Raw genomic sequence first — 19,295 nt, 5'->3', positions numbered from 1 at the left:
TTTTGACTTCTTTCTTTTATGCATAGCCTGACCTCCGAATTTTATTTTCCTGATGTTTAACATCTTTCCAAGTCTCATGAACCTACTTGTTCTCTGACTCCTCTCCTTTCTAACTTGTTATCTATCTCAACTTCTTTATAGTATTTCACACCATCAGAAATTATTTTATTTACTAGGATGAGGCTCTTGAGGGCATGGACCTGCTTGACCTTTTTCATCCACCACTTCCCAGCATCTAAGACAGGATCAGGCAGATAAGTAAGGCTCTTTCTACCTTCTAAAATCTGTTCCCTAAGTGGCCGATTGTTCTGGGAAATGCCTTACATTTTATTAACGTGATGGGGTGGCTCTCTGTCATTGATGATTATGGCCGTGGAGTGTAGCCGGCTTTGCGTCAGGAGCATGGGATTTTTAAGTATTCCATTCAATAAAATTTGATATATAAAGAAATGGGTAGTAAAGGCTTAATGGATTATAAAGTACTACACTGATAAAATGAAACGGAATAAGGAACAACGAAATAGTGTTAACAGTCACAGATGCCAAAGATGAGAATGTGACAGCAAAGTACATTATGGCCAAGTAGAGCGTCTCATTTCTGGACATACTTGACTTGCCGGTTATTTGTCACTTCTCAGCTCTAAATACCCCCTTCTTGGTCCCACTTTGTGATACAAGACCTGGGTTTTGCAAACTTTATTTTTCCTGCGCCTGCAGGCTCCTTGTAAATGTCAGCCTGGAGGGGTTCCTCTGGGGAAACGCAGAGCGGGAGGAGGAAGGAAAGGCTTTATCTTCTTCCTGCTTTGTTTTGTTTTTGCTTTATCCCTTGCTGGTGGAAGGGTTGTTGAGTGGTGGGGTCTCTCAGGGTCCCTGTGGCATTGGGCTGCTCTGGGGGTAGACACAGCCATTGCTTCAATATCCCAACAGTGGCTGGTATGTTCTTACAGCAGCCACAGCACCTCCCAATGGAGGACATTCGGGCATCTAAATCTCCACCTGGAAGGTCCCCCTTTAAGTTTCTCAGAGTCTCCCTTGTTCATATTTGTACCTGGTGGGAAATAGGACCTCTTGCTGGTCTTACGCCCAGAAGCAATTCTGAGAACCAGTGTTTTGTTTGTTTATTTGTCTAATCCCATTGGCAGTATACTCCCAAACTAAATGGTGGAAATGGCAGGTTTTTCCCAAGCAGTACATTAAGAAAGATGACAGCATTTGTCACTTGTTAATCCTGTGACCACATAAGCAACATGCCGTTTCTCCTTCCCCTTCCTGCTCACGGTCTGCTTCTGATGAGGTGAAGCCTGAGGTTCAAGCAGAGTCTGACCTCGTCTGGAACTTCCTCGGGATTCTTTTTCAAATAAGAGGACAGCGGCGTTCTGAGTCCCATTAATATATGGATTCTGGGAAATTTGTCAAAGGATGTTCATTCAGTTTAGTTCTACTTGAGAACTTCTTTTACCGTTTTACATCTCGGAAGCCAAAGATTGGAGAGAGAGCTGTTTATTATAACGTAACATGGACAGAAACTAAGGAACTAGATAGCCCTCTTTTTTTTTTTTTTTTTAATTGCTTGCAGACCACAAGATTATATGTTTAATTAGAAGGGGAATACAAAGCGCAGCTGTAGAATTCCTGACCCAAGTCGATGCCGATCGAGCAAGAGCTTGTAAACTGCCCAGGAATGAGTCCTACCGTAGAGAAGGGTTTTATGTTTACATCTTCATATTTACAGCTGGCAGAAGATTAATAGGAAATAACTGCCAACCAAGTCTAGGATGGAGAAGCACCACTAAGGAGGCAAAAGGGCATACGTCTTCCAATACCCAGGTACTAGGAGGACATTAGGAGTGTGATTAAGGGGCAGCCACACGGCGTCCAGGTGTATATGGCACATTTCCTGCCTAACTGTGCATCTCCACATTCTTGTCAGCTAAAATCACCCACCAATGCAGTTTTACTGCCACTTGTGAAGGTACAAATATGGATTTGTTGTTTCAGTAAACCCTCAGTATGAATCCTTTATTGCTTATTGTATTGAATCCTTTATTGCTTATTTCATTACTGATCAACAGAGTAAAATTACTTTAAGGATGTGAATATAAAGATTCATAAATTTCAAAAAGCTTTAAAAATAGTCATAACAGCTAATCTTTATCGAACTTGTTCTAAGTGTTAGTCACCACTTTAATTTCTTGAAATATATAAACATACCAATTTTCGTGAGTGTCGCTACTATCTTGGATTCGCACAAGTAAAAAAATAAAATAGGCAATTTGTCCATGGTTACATTTAATAAGTGGAAGAGTTGGTATTTGATTCCATGTATTCTTAACTATTCTAATAAAGGCTGTGCATTTTCCACTGTATCATCCTCAGTTTAAATAGTACAGGTATTTTTATAAATTGTAACAATTATGGAAACAGAACACATTATATGCACTAATACGCGCTATTTATTATTGGTACTTAAAGTAAAAAGTGTGTTGAAGATGAAGTATTCTTGGAGATGGCTTGGAAGGCAAATGTTTTCTACTTTTCCCTCCCAGGGCTGGAGCTTAATTTCTCTATCCTTAAATATCCTTAAGTCACTATAGATACTTAGTGACTTACTTTTATCAAGTGGAAATGGCAGAAATGACAGTATGCTACTTCTGAGATCAGGACATGAATAGATGCAAGCTTTCATCTTGAGTGTACTCTCTCTCCTCTCCCAGTCACAACTCAGAGGGGGCCCCATGATCTGCAGGAGAGATCCAATGGGCGGGGGCCCCGGGATCTGCAGGAGAGATCCACATGGGCGGGGGCCCCAGGATCTGCAGGAGAGATCCACATGGGCGGGGGCCCCAGGATCTGCAGACAAGGAGTTGAAGCATCTGGCTGGCAACCACATAATTGAGCTTGGAGGCAGAACCTCCTTAGCAGAACTCTGAAGTGTTGAGCCTGGGGCTCAGACCCACTGTTTGACTACAATCTCATGGGAATTCTTGAGTCAGTCACTCACATTATGTCCATCTCCAACTCCATGTCTCAGTCTCATAAACTGAGTCAAATAATCAATGTTTGGTTTCTTTAAGATGCTAGATTTTGAGGCAACTCTTACACATCAGTGTTCAATAATAACCTCGGTGTAAGATTTAAGGTTCACCACAACATGAATACATAGATTCATGATTGAATGAATGAGTGAAAGCCCAGATCGTCAGAGATAATTAGCTTTTAAATTATTAATATAAAGAATGTGTTTTCTTTATAAGTATGTTAAACAATTATATGCGTGTTTATATATATAATTGAATACATTGTTTATATACCTTTACTTTAAACATTTTCACTATGTCTGTACTAAATATGTGTGAGATCATCCCAAAGGTCTAAGCTATGCTCCTTAGCATGGTTTCTGTTATCATACGTACTTGAAAATAATAAAACTGAAATGCTACGTAGACAGTCTTTTAATTCTGCTTAAAGAAATAGCATCTGTTGATTCGTCACGGACACCAGCACCAGGTATATTTTTATATCTCAGAAGACACAAGAAGGAATTTGGAAAATTCTTATTCTGTATTAAATTTTGACTAATGAGGATGACTGACTAACCTGATGATGTAACTTAGTTGACTAATTTATTGATGATATAAACCAGTAAATTAAGTTAATCCATGTAAATTCTATGCTATAGACTGAATTGCAGTCCCCTCAAAACTTATATGTTGGAGCCTAAACCCCCAGTGTGATGGTATTTAGAGATGGGACCTTTAGGAGAATATTAGGTTTAAATTAACTCATGAGAGTGGGGCTTTCATGAGAGATGGGATTAGCGCTCTTATGAGAAGAGAAACTAGAAAGATCTTCTCTCTCTCTCTCTTTTCTTCCCTGACCCAACACCATCCCCACCCCCAAGCCATGAGAGTGAAAAACAAGAAGGTGGCCATCCCAAGGCAGGAAAAGAGCTCTCAGCAGAACCCAACTACACTGGATACCTGTTCTCAGATTTCCAGACTCCCAAACCATGACAGAATAAATTCCTGCTGTCCAAGCCACCCAGTCTATGGTATTCTGTTATGGCAGCCTAAGATAAGATACTCTAAGCACAACTATTGACACATGTTAATTTGAGTGCTATTACCCATTATTCCTATTAACAGTATTCATATTAGCAATAGAATTAGGAGTAATACTTGTATAATTCTTATTTTTATATACTGTTCCCCCACTAATGGAAATTCCATGAGAATAATAGTTGTCAAATACGTTATGTCCCCAACCTCTCTCTCAGGTTTTTTTCCCCCAAGGTCCACAATGCTGCTGATATATACGGTTCCATAACAGCACAAATTCATATGATGTGCTCCCTCCCTTCCTGTGAATCTCTGCCTATATGTAATATTATCAGAAAAGACTTAGGACACAAAACACCCACTGCTTCCCCTCACACCATCACACACACCTTATACCCCTCAGTTTGTTTTGTTTTGTTTTGTTTTTCTCTCTTTATAGAAAGGATGAACATTTGAAATATTATATTTATGTGTGTGTATTTTATGTCATCCCTCACAACATTTAGGTGGGAGAATCCAGATTGGGTCTGTTCATTGCCTCACTGCTTAGGATATGCTTGGCCTGAATTACAGCTTTTTGAATTAATGTATCTGGAACATCTTCAAATGCAGAACCTAGATCTAATTCATTCATTTCAATGGCTTTGCATTTTACGGTTGTATATTCATTTATTTACCTATTTCCATTTGGTGGTATTTACTTTTATTCTTTAACTGAATTTCAAATTTTATTTTAATTCATGTTTTCATATTTAGAACCTCTTCCCTATGTCAGTCTCCCAACTTCGAGTTCTCACTTTCCAGAAACAACTACTTTAATTCCTTAGCTTTTTCATCTGATAATTAGTACATTTCTCCCCAGTAATTTGCTGTCATTGATATTTTTATTAAATTCAATTAATTAGTTATTTTATTAAATTAATAAATTCAATTACTTAAATTTAATATTATGAAAAATTCTAAACACACACTATTCCATTTATTTTGTAGATGCTTCTCTGAATTTCTGGGTATGAGCAAGCAGACCTCTTGTACTTTTTTCTCACGTCAACATGTGCATTGGTACATATACACATAGAAATATTTGGGGAAACTAAACATTTTCTTTTCTCTCTATCAACTTTGTATAAGAGGTCAATGAGACCTTTAGAAGGATGTAGACCTTTAGAAGGATCCTTCTAAATCCCTCATAGAGGGAACATTCAAAATTGACATTAGACAAGATATGTCCAAGCTTGTGTTACAGAACACAAGCTCTTGCATAGACATTAACTATGACTCGTAATGTGTTTTAGGATACACAGTCCTGGGTCTGACTTAACTGAATAAATATCAAACTTCATGTCTATACGCCACCCAATAAGATTTGAAGAGGCACGGTCTCTAAGAACAGGACGTAAAGATGATGTAATGATGCTAGTCTGGCTAGCCAGTCAAGGAAATGAGTATGCCTACGGGGAAATATAAGAAAAACCAATGTACCTCATATTTTTATAATGTGCGTGCAGGCCTCGAGTACAGGTGTGTGTTGCCATGCACGTTTTTCTTGTGCGTACCTTCCCGATTTAATATTCATGGAACTACAAATACTATTGTCTTTTGTCTGCCATCATTTGGTAGTGAAGAAGGCTCAGATGCTACCCGACAGAAGGAGAAAGGACTTCCAAGGATAGCATCTGTTTCGTTGGCAATGCCTGCCCTGTTTGTGACTGTGGGCTTGGAATCACCATTGGGTTTGGCACTTCTGAGATGGACTGACTTGGTGGGAAAAAATAATTTTTTTTTTTTAATTAGAAAACCCCACTGAATTGCAGGTCAGGCTCACATTTGGACAAATGTAGTTGTGTTTTGAAAAAGGTAAGCAGGACTTCTTTACATTCTTCTGCATCTCACCACAGAGTCAAGCCCTTTATTTGATACACGGTAATTGGAACAAGACAGACAACAGTTGCCATATTCTTTGCATAGAAATGTGCTGCGTGGGCCTGGCGCCACTCACCCTCCCGCCTGGCTTAGCTATCTCTCCAGCTCCATGCTTCCTTTCTTAATTAGAACTCAAAAATGCCGACAGTTTTCCTTGCTGTGAGATTGCCTCTCTCTCTCTCCTCAGCGTGGGCAACGGCATGCTATTTTATTATAAATAAAATCTTGGATCTTTTACTAAAATATGGTTTTTCTGACAAGGAAATTGCATGCCTATTTAGCAACGTATTATCTCACTATTTCAGGTACCTTACTTAATGATATACCCCTATGCATATCCACTGAAAATTGCAGATCTATTTTTTTTTCCTAATGACAAAATCAAACCCAAGGATCTTTACATTCATCTTAGTTTGCCTAAGTAGAGATTTCATAAACTGGGAATGAGTTAGACATGAGGATAGAAAAACAGCAACGACATGTAGTGTCAGTGTTTTAGAGTCCTTTGATGTAGGGCATATGGAGCTAAAAACGAAATGGAGAACAATGGTTAAAAACAAAAGTGTACAAGAACCTTTCAGCTCATCAGTATCTAGTAAAAACATTCAAAGAATGGTGACATAATAAAAAATCCGAATTCTGGTATAAACAACGAATAGTAATGAAAGGCCCTTGGTAATGCAAGAAGTCTAAATAATGTAGCTGAATGGCTTGGTTGGGACTAAAGGCACTTTACAGACACTTGTAAGTGGGAATATCAAGGTGGTAAGTGACATATAAGCTTGTATGTGGATCATAGGCTATTTTTGATGAGTTCCTAGTCATTAGGTACTTCAATATTGAATTATGTAGTTTCTGAAGGAATGAGCGCCCCTCCACTAAGATGAACTCGATCTAAGAAAAGCAAACCTACACTAGCTGGAAGTCCACAAGCATTGGAAGGCCAGAGTCAAGCATCACCTTTGCAAAGTATACCTTGGATTCACTTTAAAGTAAGCTGGACTCCAACAGAGTCCATTGTCTTGACTTATTTTGAGAAACGATGACTACACTATCAAATGCCACCTCACGAATTTTGGGGCAAAATGAAGTGGAGAAGAAGCCTGGATGCACTTTTCAGAACTGGTCTTAAGGAGCATGGGTCTGTTAGGTATAGTCCAACCCATAAGCAGAGGAAGTTACTGGATCTGATCAGATTTCCATCAATATCTCAACTTATGTGTGGTCAAGAACAGTTCTACGACATATCATAGTCATGATAACCTAGCAATATTGGAATGAAATTCACTGATGGAACCTTTCAGGACTAAGAGCATTTGAGCAATATCTTTAAAAAGAAAGGCAACTAAGGCTAGTCCTGATGAAATGCTAGTAATCAATAACTATTTGAAGTACTACTTATGTGTGCAAGCATTCTAAAATATCCTTGTTCTTCATATTAAAAAGACAAATAATGGTCTTCATTAGGTATAGGGACTAGGCACCAAATTGACCTGTTTTTGTTGGTTTTTCAAGAAGAAACTTGGGGCATTCTAAGTTTTTGGAGACTTCACAGAGATGATGTCTCTGAGGGATACTGTGGTGTCATTAAACTCATAAAACTATATAGACAAATCTATTCTTTAAAAGTCAGATTACCCTTCTCATTCTGTATTTCAATTGATGCTGTCTCAACTGTCTGGTTGGATGTCTGGCCTAATGAAACTTGCTTTCCATTAAGTGGCTGGTGACAGCTGGAGAGTCATTGTACTGTGATGCAGAAAATGACCCACTTTTAAATGGGTTAATGATCAAACATAATGGGAAAACTCATTGAAAACAAGCCAACTTCTATTTGTACTATTGACCACTCAATGGTCAATTGCCTCCTTCCCACCTTTTAAATAGAAGGCTTCTTTTAACGTTTACCTCTAAAATTAGAGACTTCCTGATTATTGCCCATTCCATCAGTGTTTTAGATATTAATTCCTCTATATTTTTAAGCCAACCCCCTTGTGCACTCTACTCTCACATGGGTACCTCTCCCTGCCAGAGCTCCTGTGCACCGCCCTGTTGGACAGACAACCCTCTTCATCTTCCTAGTTTGACTCCTCTCCACCCTTGCACGTCCATTCCCTTCCGGCACTTCATTTGTTGGCATACCCACGCAGCAGAACCACATTTTGATTCACAGTCTGTTATTCTGGCTTTTGGCTTCAACCATTTGGCTGCACATCTAACTAAGCCTGAAGAAGAAACTCGCCTTGCATTGGTATGACCACTACTGGGGGCTCTCACTGGAGATGTGGTTCTCATGTGCATAAAAAACGTAAACACAAAAATAAAGCTTTCCTTTGCCACACTTGTCATATTTTATAGTTCCAAACGTGTTGTTCTCCTACACCCCTGTCCCCTTTCTCACCATTTTGTGAAAAAAATCCCCCCCCCCTTTGTTTTTAGAGTAAGAGGCCTGCTGCAACAGGGAATCACAGCCCCTAGATGAGGTGATGGTGAGGGTGGGTTCAGACAGTCAGCTGTGGGGAAGCATTTAAGAGGCACAATTTGGGGGGTGGTAAAAAAAAAAAACCTTTCTTAGCGCAAGTGAATAAAAAGAGCACCCTTCTATGATGTCTTTCTAGAATATTTAAAATTCTATTGTGCGAATGTAATCCCTCACCAAGAGGATTTCTATGCTACACGGTGCTCAGAAAATCAGTATTACCAGTGACTCCATTCTTCTGGCCGCCTAAAATATAGCAATCTGACTTTCAGATGTAGTTAGTTCATTAATATATATGAAAGTGAAACCAGCACACATGCTTTCCTTTAATTAAATTCACCGTGATACAAAGTGTTTTAATATATAGACTTATGATTTTGTCTTTTTAAAAATCATGCTTACATGACCTCAAAAATCCCAGTTTTTGGTTTTTTTTTTTTTTTTTTTTCAGTTCCCATTCTGTATTAGAGAAAATTTCCTTACCAGATTTTTGGCTATTTACATCATAGAATATATATTCAAGATTGGCTAAAACATGTTAGTAGATCCAAGTCTCTCCCCGCCCCCCCCGATAGATTATTTATTTCTTTGGATTTTGAGGTAATAAACAGACTCAGCTATGCATTCTTGGTTGTAAATATCAGATCCCTATTTTGGCTACTGTGAGCAGAGATGGAATTTATGTTAAGGATATCAGGATGCTGACGGAATGAACATAAAGCTGAAAAAGTTCAGAAAAGGGGGAGAAAGCAAGCAAACAAAGACCACTGGACTACAGAAACCACACTGAACTCATGCTTCAGGTAACATCTGAAGGCATTAATGCTGGCTCGTGGACCCAGTCACACTGCTGGTTAAACACAGTCCATGGGAACTGGGCATAAGTGCATCTGACTGGCAGAGGGTAGATTATATGGGCCTAGGCTGGCTGTCAGGGTAGAGAGAGGAAGTTACAGTCCATAATGGTAAGTGGAAAACCCTTCATTCAATAGTCTGCCTGATGTCAAACACCCACATGTATGAAAGAAACTTAGATCATGGGAGACAAACAAAACAAATCACAACCAGTGAGCATATACCAAACACTAGAAAACCTTAGCGTCTTTGTTCTCTAGCAAATGATAACATGAACCATGTGTTGTCCTGTCTATTATACACCAAGTTAAGAGGGGACTGGTCATTGTTCATGACACTTCACAATATGATTTCTTAGATACCGTTTTTGTTAAAAATCTCTGCATAATGGTTTTGCTCATTCATCTTCAAAAAACTCAACCTAAGGGGCTCCTGGATGGCTCAGTTGGCTAAGCGTCCGACTTCAGCTCTCACAGTTCGTGAGTTCGAGCCTCACCTCTGGCTCTGGGCTGACAGCTCAGAGCCTGGACCTTGCTTCCGATTCTGTGTCTCCCTCTCTCTGCCCTTCCCCTGCTCACACTCCGTCTTTCTCTTTCTCAAAAATAAATAAACATTTAAAAAAAAAAACTCAACCTAAAACAACACGTTAAAATGCTTTATTGCTGTAGTAGGAAGAATATGCTAATAGAATGGCCCTAATCTCTGTAACCAGTGGCTATTTTACTTTATCTGCAAAAGGGATTTTATAGATGGGATTAACGTTAAGAATGTGGATATGGGGAGACAGCCTTGGATTGTTTGGATGGGTCCAATCTAATCCGATCAATCCTCCTAAAGCAGGGAACCAGCTGTAGTCAGAGAGCAGTGGTGATGACGAAAGCAGACTTACTGGCTGGGAAGACAGAGAGAGGTAGCCACAAGCCAAGGAATGGGAGGCAGTCTCTAGAAGTCAAAAAAAAAAAGCAAGAAAAAGGATTCTCCCTAGAGGCTCCAGGAAAGAAAGCAGCCTTGCCAAAAACCTTGAACGAAGTCCAGTAGGACCCATCGAACTTCTACCCTCCAGAACGATGAGATAAATTTTTGTGTTAAGATGCTAAGTTTGTGGCCATTTGTTACATGGTGATTCTTTATGGCAGCAATAGAAAATAACACAGTTGTTCTGTGCATCAGTGGGTAGTAGGTCTTCCTCCCTTTGCTGTGCCTACAGACCAGGTGAGACTCAGGAAGACGAAGGACTGACTCAGTAACAAACTGAAATCAAGCGTCAAGCAGCTAGATCAACCTCGTTCTCCTCTTCTTTGCAACAAGTTTGTAAGGGCTCAATAGAAAGCCTCTCATCCCGAGCATGTCTTACTGTGAAACTGTCGGTTTTGAGGACTACACGTGACACATCAGTAGAAGGATTTCCAGAAACAGACATTTCTGAAGTTGCTGATTAAAAACCCCAAATATGTAAGGATTACTGTAAATGTTAATGTGAAGAGAAAAGCATTGCCAATATGCACAGGGTGCTTTTGTTTTCTATTCGAGAACAACGCATGCAGACAAAAGACTCACCTGTAATTGAGGCTAGATTTTTCAATGTTCCGCTTGTCTCATCATGTAAAACTCACATCATCCCTTTTGTCAGAGTTTTCAAGCATGTGAAATTGAGGGGCAATCCCCACCTCGGGGCAAAAGCTGCACTGCCGTTTACGCACTCTACAAGACAGGCTATCAAAGTAGAAGTAATTCTCTGAAGGTTAAAAAAGGGAATATTAGTGCACACTTCATTTATCAAATCCTAGAGATGATAGGAAGTTTAATGACAATTTGTTTTCAGGACTTCCCCATATTAAATTACATTATAAATTGGTGACCTCACTGTTCAAGGGAAATAAAATATGGACAATTATTCCTTCATGATTATTAGTCCCTGGTAACGCAAACTGTGGTGAGTCACAGTAGGGTTCAACCTAATGTGCTTGTACATGCTGGCTCTGTTAACACTTGATCCATGAATTTCCATTCTGTTTTATGGTAGTTTTATGAGTTCGTAGTAATATGATCATTTCTCAAACACAGAGAAAATACATGTGAAAAATACACATACTGAAGTTGTGGGCTTTGCCCCCTCAAAGAAAGGTAAACATAGATGAGGGGTTGACAGGTCAAGTCTATCCTTGATATAAAAAAACTAACACTCTAAACAATCAAATTCCATCTAATAATAGCTCACTTCATTATAACTGAGACTAACTCTATGGAAATTTAGTAAAGTATACCAAAAGAGGACCACCTACAACTGTAACAACTGTATTGTTTGAAGTTTCAAACTGACTTCTACAACTTTGAAATAAATAATAGTTTGACTTATCGATACCATTAGTGTGATTGTCTTTTCCAGATACTTGATTTAAAAGAATTTTAAAAGAGCTCGTATATAAATCCTGGAGACCAATTCTATATTCCTCTGAGATACAGAATGCCAAGCATTTTATAGCTTCATATTTTAATAGTCTTTTTTTGGAAGTGTGATATATATAGACAGAGCCGACGTCGTAGCTGTATAGCTCAAGAATTTTAACCACAGAAACACCATCTGGATCAAGGAATAGAATATTTTCAGCACCATAGACCATCCCCCAGAACTTCACCCAGGCTTCATTTTTCTCTTTTTCTGTCTCCACAAAGCTACCTACTCTCTGATTTCCAACGTCAGAGATGGAATTTGCTGATTTTTTAATTTTGTGTATATGTCATATATGCATCTTTCTCCTATCCACCGTCCTAAACAGAATGCGACTTGAGACATCATGTTGTAGCTCATAGCAGAAGCTTTTAATTCCATTTTTATTGTAGTTATTTTGTTGTATGAAGAACACCAAAATGTAGCCACCCATTCTACCTTGTTAGACCTTGGTTGTCTATTGTACTCTTAGTTCTTACTTTATAATCTCCTCATTCATGCATGTCTTTTGGTACATCTACTGTATACTTCTGTGCATATATAACCAGGAGCACAATTGCTGGGTCCCAGGGTATATGTTAGTTCAGATTTAGTAGATATTGCTAACACCTTCTGAACATGAGTAGTGCAATTTACATTTCAACAGCAGTGCGTAAAATTTCCAGTCGCTCCTTGCCTTAGATGACATAGATATTCAGTCTTTTTAATTTAGTCATTCCTCTGGTTGCATAGGGGTATTACATTATTAATTTAACTTACCTGATGACTGAGTTTGAATGTCTTTGCATCTCTTTATTTAGAAGTACTGAGTAAGGAGTATTTAATTCAAGCGGAAGCGTGGGCCACGGAAGTTTGAAGAAGGTCTTTAAGAAAGACTGCATTTCTGAGCCGGACGTGGGAGAATAAATATGACAATTTGTCTGGTAGACAAAAATGGTATTGAGGTGGAGAAAGAAGGAGGAATTTCAATATTAGGTGGTTCACGGTAGAGATCACTGCCACAAAAAAAACAAAGGCCTAAAAATACGTTAATCCTTAAGGACTCCAGATGAGGCCAACATATCCAGAGCACAAAATAAATGGAGAAGGGGAATAGAAGAGAATACTATGAAAGAGAATTCAGGCTAAGTTGGGAAAGGGCTTTGAATGTTCTTAGGAAAGAGATGGGGCTCTATTATTTAGGAAATAAATAAATATATAAGCTTCTATGCAGTTGTTAATAACACTGATTATGAAAGTAATCATAATTAAAATCTGATATAATTTCTAAAGAATAAAGAACACATTTTATGTTTCTGAAATAGATTTATTTGGCTTATTTTTGCTGCATGTGACATTTTTATCTTGTAGAAATCTGTGCATGCCCATAAAGTAGACAGATTTAGATCCCATTAATGATTAATATTGTTTCAAAATTGCAATCCACGATTCATTGTTTGTACAGAAGTGAGCTCTAATATCATGAATGAATAATACAAAATATTACACAAAGGAATTCATGCTCATTCTATGAATAAAATGGTAGACAGCTTTTGGATAAGCTACACAAATTATTTTCACTAAGAGATCAGTCTGTATACAAAGAGGAAAACTGAGTTTAGGGCAATAAGTTAAAATTATGAAATCAGTGGAGGTTGATACTTAAAATTTTTTTAATGTTCATTCATTTTTTGAGCGAGAGAGAGAGAAAGCGCAAGTGGGGGAGGGGGAGAGAGAGAGACAGAGAGACAGAGAGACAGAGAGACAGAGATGCATAATCTGAAACAGGCTCCAGGCTCTGAGCTGTCGGCACAGAGCCCCACGTGGGGCTTGAACTCACAAACCGCGAGATCATGACCTGAGCTGAAGCCACCCAGGCGCCCCCATAAGTGCACTATAGAATCACCTGGGGAGCTCCTAAAACTCCCAACACCCAGCTCTCACTCGGTATCAATTAAATTAGACTGGCTGGGGGTGGAGCCAGGCCTTCGCTTTAAATATCGCCAGGTGACTCCAACTTGCACCACTTTGAGACCCACTGTGCTGAAAGTTTATTCAACTACACTACGTGATGCCAAAAATGTTTTTCACGGCGGTTATGTTCCATTTTCCGTCTCCAGCTGCAGTGGGTGAGTGTTTCTGTTTTACATTTCCTCTGAAATTTTATATTATCCAGTTTTAAAAATTTTGTCAGCTGGTAAATGAGTTACGGCATTTACTTGCTGTTTTGGTTTGTATTTCCTTTAGTTGCTAGTGGGGTTGGACATTTGTTTTTTACGTAAGTGCGCCATTTCCGTTTTTTTCACCTGTAAAAAGCCTTTTCATGTTTTTGTCTGAAGTTGTACAGGTTTGTCTATTTTTAGTTGATTTGGTAGAAAACATTTATGTTTCGGGAAAATCCCTTGACAGACCTACACCTTTGTCTGTCCTTGATAATTCTGGCCTATCCCTACATTGTTAAGTGCCCTCCCTTCCGAAAACATGAACTTTACCAATTTTGTGTGGCTAGAGCATCTGTTGAGTTGGTTATGTTTTTCTCCTTCATTCTCAATGTAGTCTGGTATTTTTTAAAGTTATATCTTTATTTCTTATTTATTTGAGAGAGACAGAGATAGCACTAGTGGGGGAAGGGCGAAGAGAGAGGGAAAGAGAGAATCCCAAGCAGGATCTGGGCTCAGACTCACGAAACCATGAGATCATGACTTGAGCCAAACCGAGAATCAGATGCTGACCCTACTGAGCCACCCAGGTGCCCCTCAGTGTAGTCTGGTACTTTTTAATTGAATTATGCATGTGTTCCTTGAATAAGCCCTCTATGTCCAAGCCACATTATTTCAGTGTATAGCTAGATACAATTTCCTAATGTTTAGTAGATTTGCATCTGTTATTTTGAAATTCGTCAATACTTTTCTGTGTGTTTGTGTATGGCATTGCTTTCGCTCAGATTTATTTAAATGTTCTATTTAAAATTCTTTGCTCCAGAGAGCTTTTCTTTTATATTTTAAGAAAGTAACTTATTTTCCCACGTGGAATATTTTTGTTTTTAAGGCAATGAAATCAGTTAAGTCTACATTGTAAAAAAGGGGAGAAAAAAGCAACCTAACTCACTAAATATAAATCTTAGATTTGCTATTTTCTAGCTCTGTAAACTTCTGACATTAACATACTAGCCTATTGTAGGTATGGGTGTCTTCTGATAACGAAGTAAGAAAACATAGTTAAAATTCCCCATCAGCTTTTCTTTTTTATTTGTTCATTCTTAAAAGAGCAAGTAAAGCTATAACCTGGCACATTTTATCAAGTGACTGGGTAGAAGTAGCCTGGCAGGAGATAAGACCATGGACAGTCTCACCAGCGTCTAATTTCAAACCTTATCTGTGCTGCTTACTAGCTTGTGGTCTCGTGGTGCTTATTATATATATCTATATGCCTCAGTTTGCTTACTTGCAAAGCATGCAAGATAATAGTAGCTTGCTGGGGCGCCTGGGTGGCTCGGTCGGTTAAGCGTCTGACTTCGGCTCAGGTCATGATCTCATAGTTCGTGGGTTCGGGCCCCGCATCGGGCTCTGTGTTGACAGCTCAGAGCCTGGAGCCTGTTTCAGATTCTGTGCCTCCCTCACTCTGCCCCTCCCCTGCTGGTGCTCTGTCTCTGTCTCAAAAATAAATAAACATTAAAAAATTTTTTTTAAAAAATAGTAGTTTGCTCACAGATTTTGCCGTGTACATTAAAATGAGTTCATATTTGCAGGGCACTTAAAGTAGTCCTTGGTACATCGTAAGGACTACCTATGGGATTGTTAAATAATTGATAAACAGGATGCATGGGTACCTTTTCATGTCCCTTGCCTCCCCACCTGCTAGCACCACCTTTTCAAATCCTAACTGTAATGTAATTTCAAATGTATGGCTTTAATGTACCTGTCAATTTCTATAGGCGTATGCATAGCACACTTTTTTCTCTCTCTCTCTCTTTTTTTTTTTTTTTTTGGCACTGAGATGAGTTGCTTTCTGACTCTGTTGTTTGGTTTGCTTAGTATTTTAGACGTAAAATAATTTCCTTCTCTAATCACATCTCTCCGCTCCTTTCTGCCATTATTTGTTACTGACGCTGTTGGCTCTGGGTAGTTATTCCCCTCCTGTCTCACTTTTCTCCTGACAGACACGGTCTGTCACAGGGAGATCTTTGGTGCTGAAGAGCAGTGGCTAGTTTGCAGAGAGCCCCTATGCCTTTCTACTGAGGCTGCATCTCTGCCCTTGTTTTATTTTGTTTTCTTCCACACTTGGGGAGGGCATCATGAGGCCCATGAAAACTCTTCATCTTGGCATTGCTTCTGATTAGAGATTAAAGAAGCTGCTTGTCTATCCGGTCAGTTCGATCCTCGGATAAAACCTGGGGGAAAGCACTTCTACCATGAATAATGTATAGGGGTGCACAAACGTACACCAAAAACTAGTTAAAAGTGTGTAAAATGTATTTATTTCCATTTCTCATTAAAAATGACTAAGTCTGATGACATGTGCAGATGAAATTCTTATATATGAAAGAAGATCACTTTTTTTCTTTATAACTAATGATCATGTTTAGATTAAATGTGATGCAGAAGTTTGTTGTCATTGAGGGAATGGTATTCCTTTTCATCTGATATCATGCCTCTAAATAGAGAAATGCCACCATGATAGGGAGTGTGGGCCCCCCATATGTCTCTGTAACTCACATTTTTATAAACTTGTGCTCAGGCTCATCCTACATGTGTTCCACCCTAGGAATAGAAATCTACCCATGAAAACTACCTTGCCTGCATTAGCCATTTTCAGAGTAAGGTATAATTATCTTTCATTGTCTCTTTTCTGAACTAAAAATAGTTTCAGCTCTTCTAGAAGAACCTCGGAAATTTCAACTTAATGGTAAAAGTCAGTGAAACAACTGAGAGAGGAGTTCTCAGAGTAAAAACAAAAACCACTTTCACGTAAAGAATAATCAAAGCCTTCTATGATATGCCAATAGTTGCAGAAAAAAAATCTATTTTGAAAAAGAAAAAAGAGAAGCTTTGTCGTTTCAGTCCTTACATGGTACATTCCATTATCGAGTCTTTTTCCAAAGTGTTTTCACCAAAGTTTGTTTTAATCTGTAGTCAGATGTCAGGACTGTTTCCATAGGTTTTGAATATTGGGGCTCTTTATTCATATTCAGCCTTATAAATGGAGTTGTCAGGAAAACACGGAACACAGCATCTGACAGAAAAGCAGGAGCCAAATTCATTTCATTAGCGAAAAAAGTTTTTTAAATGATAATACTATGCATTGGAATCCCCTTGGTTACAACTATTTTCATTTTTATTTTTTACTTATTTAATATAATTTATGTCAAGTTAGCTAACATATAGTGTATACAGTGTGCTCTTGGTTTTGAGGGTAGATTCCCGTGGTTCATCGCTTACATACAACACCCACTGCTCATCCCAACAGGTGCCCTCCTCAATGCCCATCACCCATTTTTCCCACCACCACCCCCCCGATTACAACTCTTTTCAGACTGGACAAGGAATGTACCTTTGGGGCTCCCCCTGCCTTTTGAAGTACAGTTGGTATTTAGGTGTCTGTTTGAAACAAGTGATTTTCTTTAAGACTCTCTCAACCTTTAAAAAAAATTACTGTTACCTTTTTCAGTTCATAATTCAGTTCATAGCAGAACATAATTTGTTCTCTTTACAAACACACAAGTAGCTTTTGTTTTAACAGCTCCAAGAACTAGACCTAATGACATTAATTAGGCACCTCCTAGCCTTTTAATTTTAGGAATCGGAAATGTGCTTGTAGGGCCTAAATAAAGGCTCAATGCAGTCCTATATTTCGACCCTCTGACCCCCTAGCTGCAGGTTCTTTCAGACAAACCGATGTGTGAGTCCGCACCCCCAAAATCGGCCAGAAATAGTGCGACAGGTGAGGAGTATTGATCTGGGCTTCCAGAAAATGATGGCTGTACTTCCCTTTTACCAAAATCACCATACTTGAAGATAGTTTTCGTCACTACCTACACCTTTTCACATTTTTACTCAAAATTTATTAAGATATTCACGTAAGTGAGTCTGTATACTGATTCTAATGGTTAGGCTTTCCATTTTGATCTCTCGGAGGGCCTGTTTTGTAGACCATATTTCTCATTAGGTAACTCCCGGCTTTTACTGTTGCTAATTTCCTTTCTGTCTTCCTCCTCTTTGCTTTTCAGTGGGCTTTCTCTCCTGACAGTCTTGTAGTCACTGTTCCGCAGAGCCCCTCCTATGGGCTCCTGTGCACATCTGCTCTCCTCTGACATGCCCAGGGCTCCAAGACTGTTCGTTCTCTCCTGCTCTTTACCCACAGCCCCAAGTCCCTGTGTCTCCCCAGCTGATTTCACTTTGTTTTAAAAATGAAGTCATGAGATTAATACATTTGGTGAATATCGTTTACAAGAGAATTATTAACCTGAAGAATTCATAATTGATAAACTTTGGGCTACACCCAGCTTCCTGGTGCCCTTAAATCCTATCTCAGGCACCTGCCTTGTCTGAAGGAGGCGACACGTCCATGCACAAAGGGAAGCTGTGCACATCTACTCTACTAGGTACCCACGAACGTGAGTCATTTTCTCTATTATTTCTGTCCACTGCTATTCATTTCCTCTTCTATTCTGATTCTTGAAGCTTTAATTTCAGACTACTCCAGACAGGAGGAGTGGACTGTGTGTCTTTGCAAAAACTTTAGACTCTGCTGAGGGACCATGTGTATGGATTGAGTTAGCAAGTTTGGCAGAAGAGCGGTCATTTGGTCCTACTCTGATTCCAAAAGGGCACATCTGAATATATGTCTGAAACATGATACTCCAATGTGTCGTTTGTACATGGTCACATTAGAATATATATAACCTTTGCAAAAACTGTATGTATGTGTATGTGTATGTATGTGTGTGTGTATATATATATATATATATATATATATATATATATATATATATGACTGAGTTGGAGAAGGTAAAATCAGCAGCAGAGACTAACTCTCCTCTTGATATTCTTAGTTGAGAGAGAAATGACCCAAAAGAACAATCTTTGGAAAATTCTAAATAAACTCAAATTCAGCCCAATAAAATATTAATGGCCTGGATGAACATGAAACTATTACATGTTCACTATCACATTCCTATTACCATTATGGCCTTTCATTGCTTCATCTTTTGATTAAATCAAACTCAAGTAAAGTATGTTCCTTCTACTCTAAGGTTTGAAATGAATTTGTTTCAGCCCCTCTGTGGTATGGCAGTCTATTAAATCATAGCATTTCCAACCATAACACTGCACCGAGACAACTACTGGTTAATAGCACTCTCTCTCTGTTTTGAGGTATAATTGACATGACATTTTAGGTGTACAGAATAATGATTCAAGATGCGTATATACTGGGAATGATTACCACAGTAAAGCTACTTAACATCTATCACCGTACTAGTCACAGAAATATTTTTTTCTTGCGATAAGAACTTTTAAGATCTATTCTCTTAACAACTTTCAAATATGCAATG

This window comes from Panthera onca, chromosome D3 (assembly GCF_046562875.1).
Source record: "Panthera onca isolate mPanOnc1 chromosome D3, mPanOnc1 haplotype 2, whole genome shotgun sequence".
Taxonomy (NCBI): domain Eukaryota; kingdom Metazoa; phylum Chordata; class Mammalia; order Carnivora; family Felidae; genus Panthera; species Panthera onca.
Note: the sequence above shows the minus strand (reverse complement) of the source record.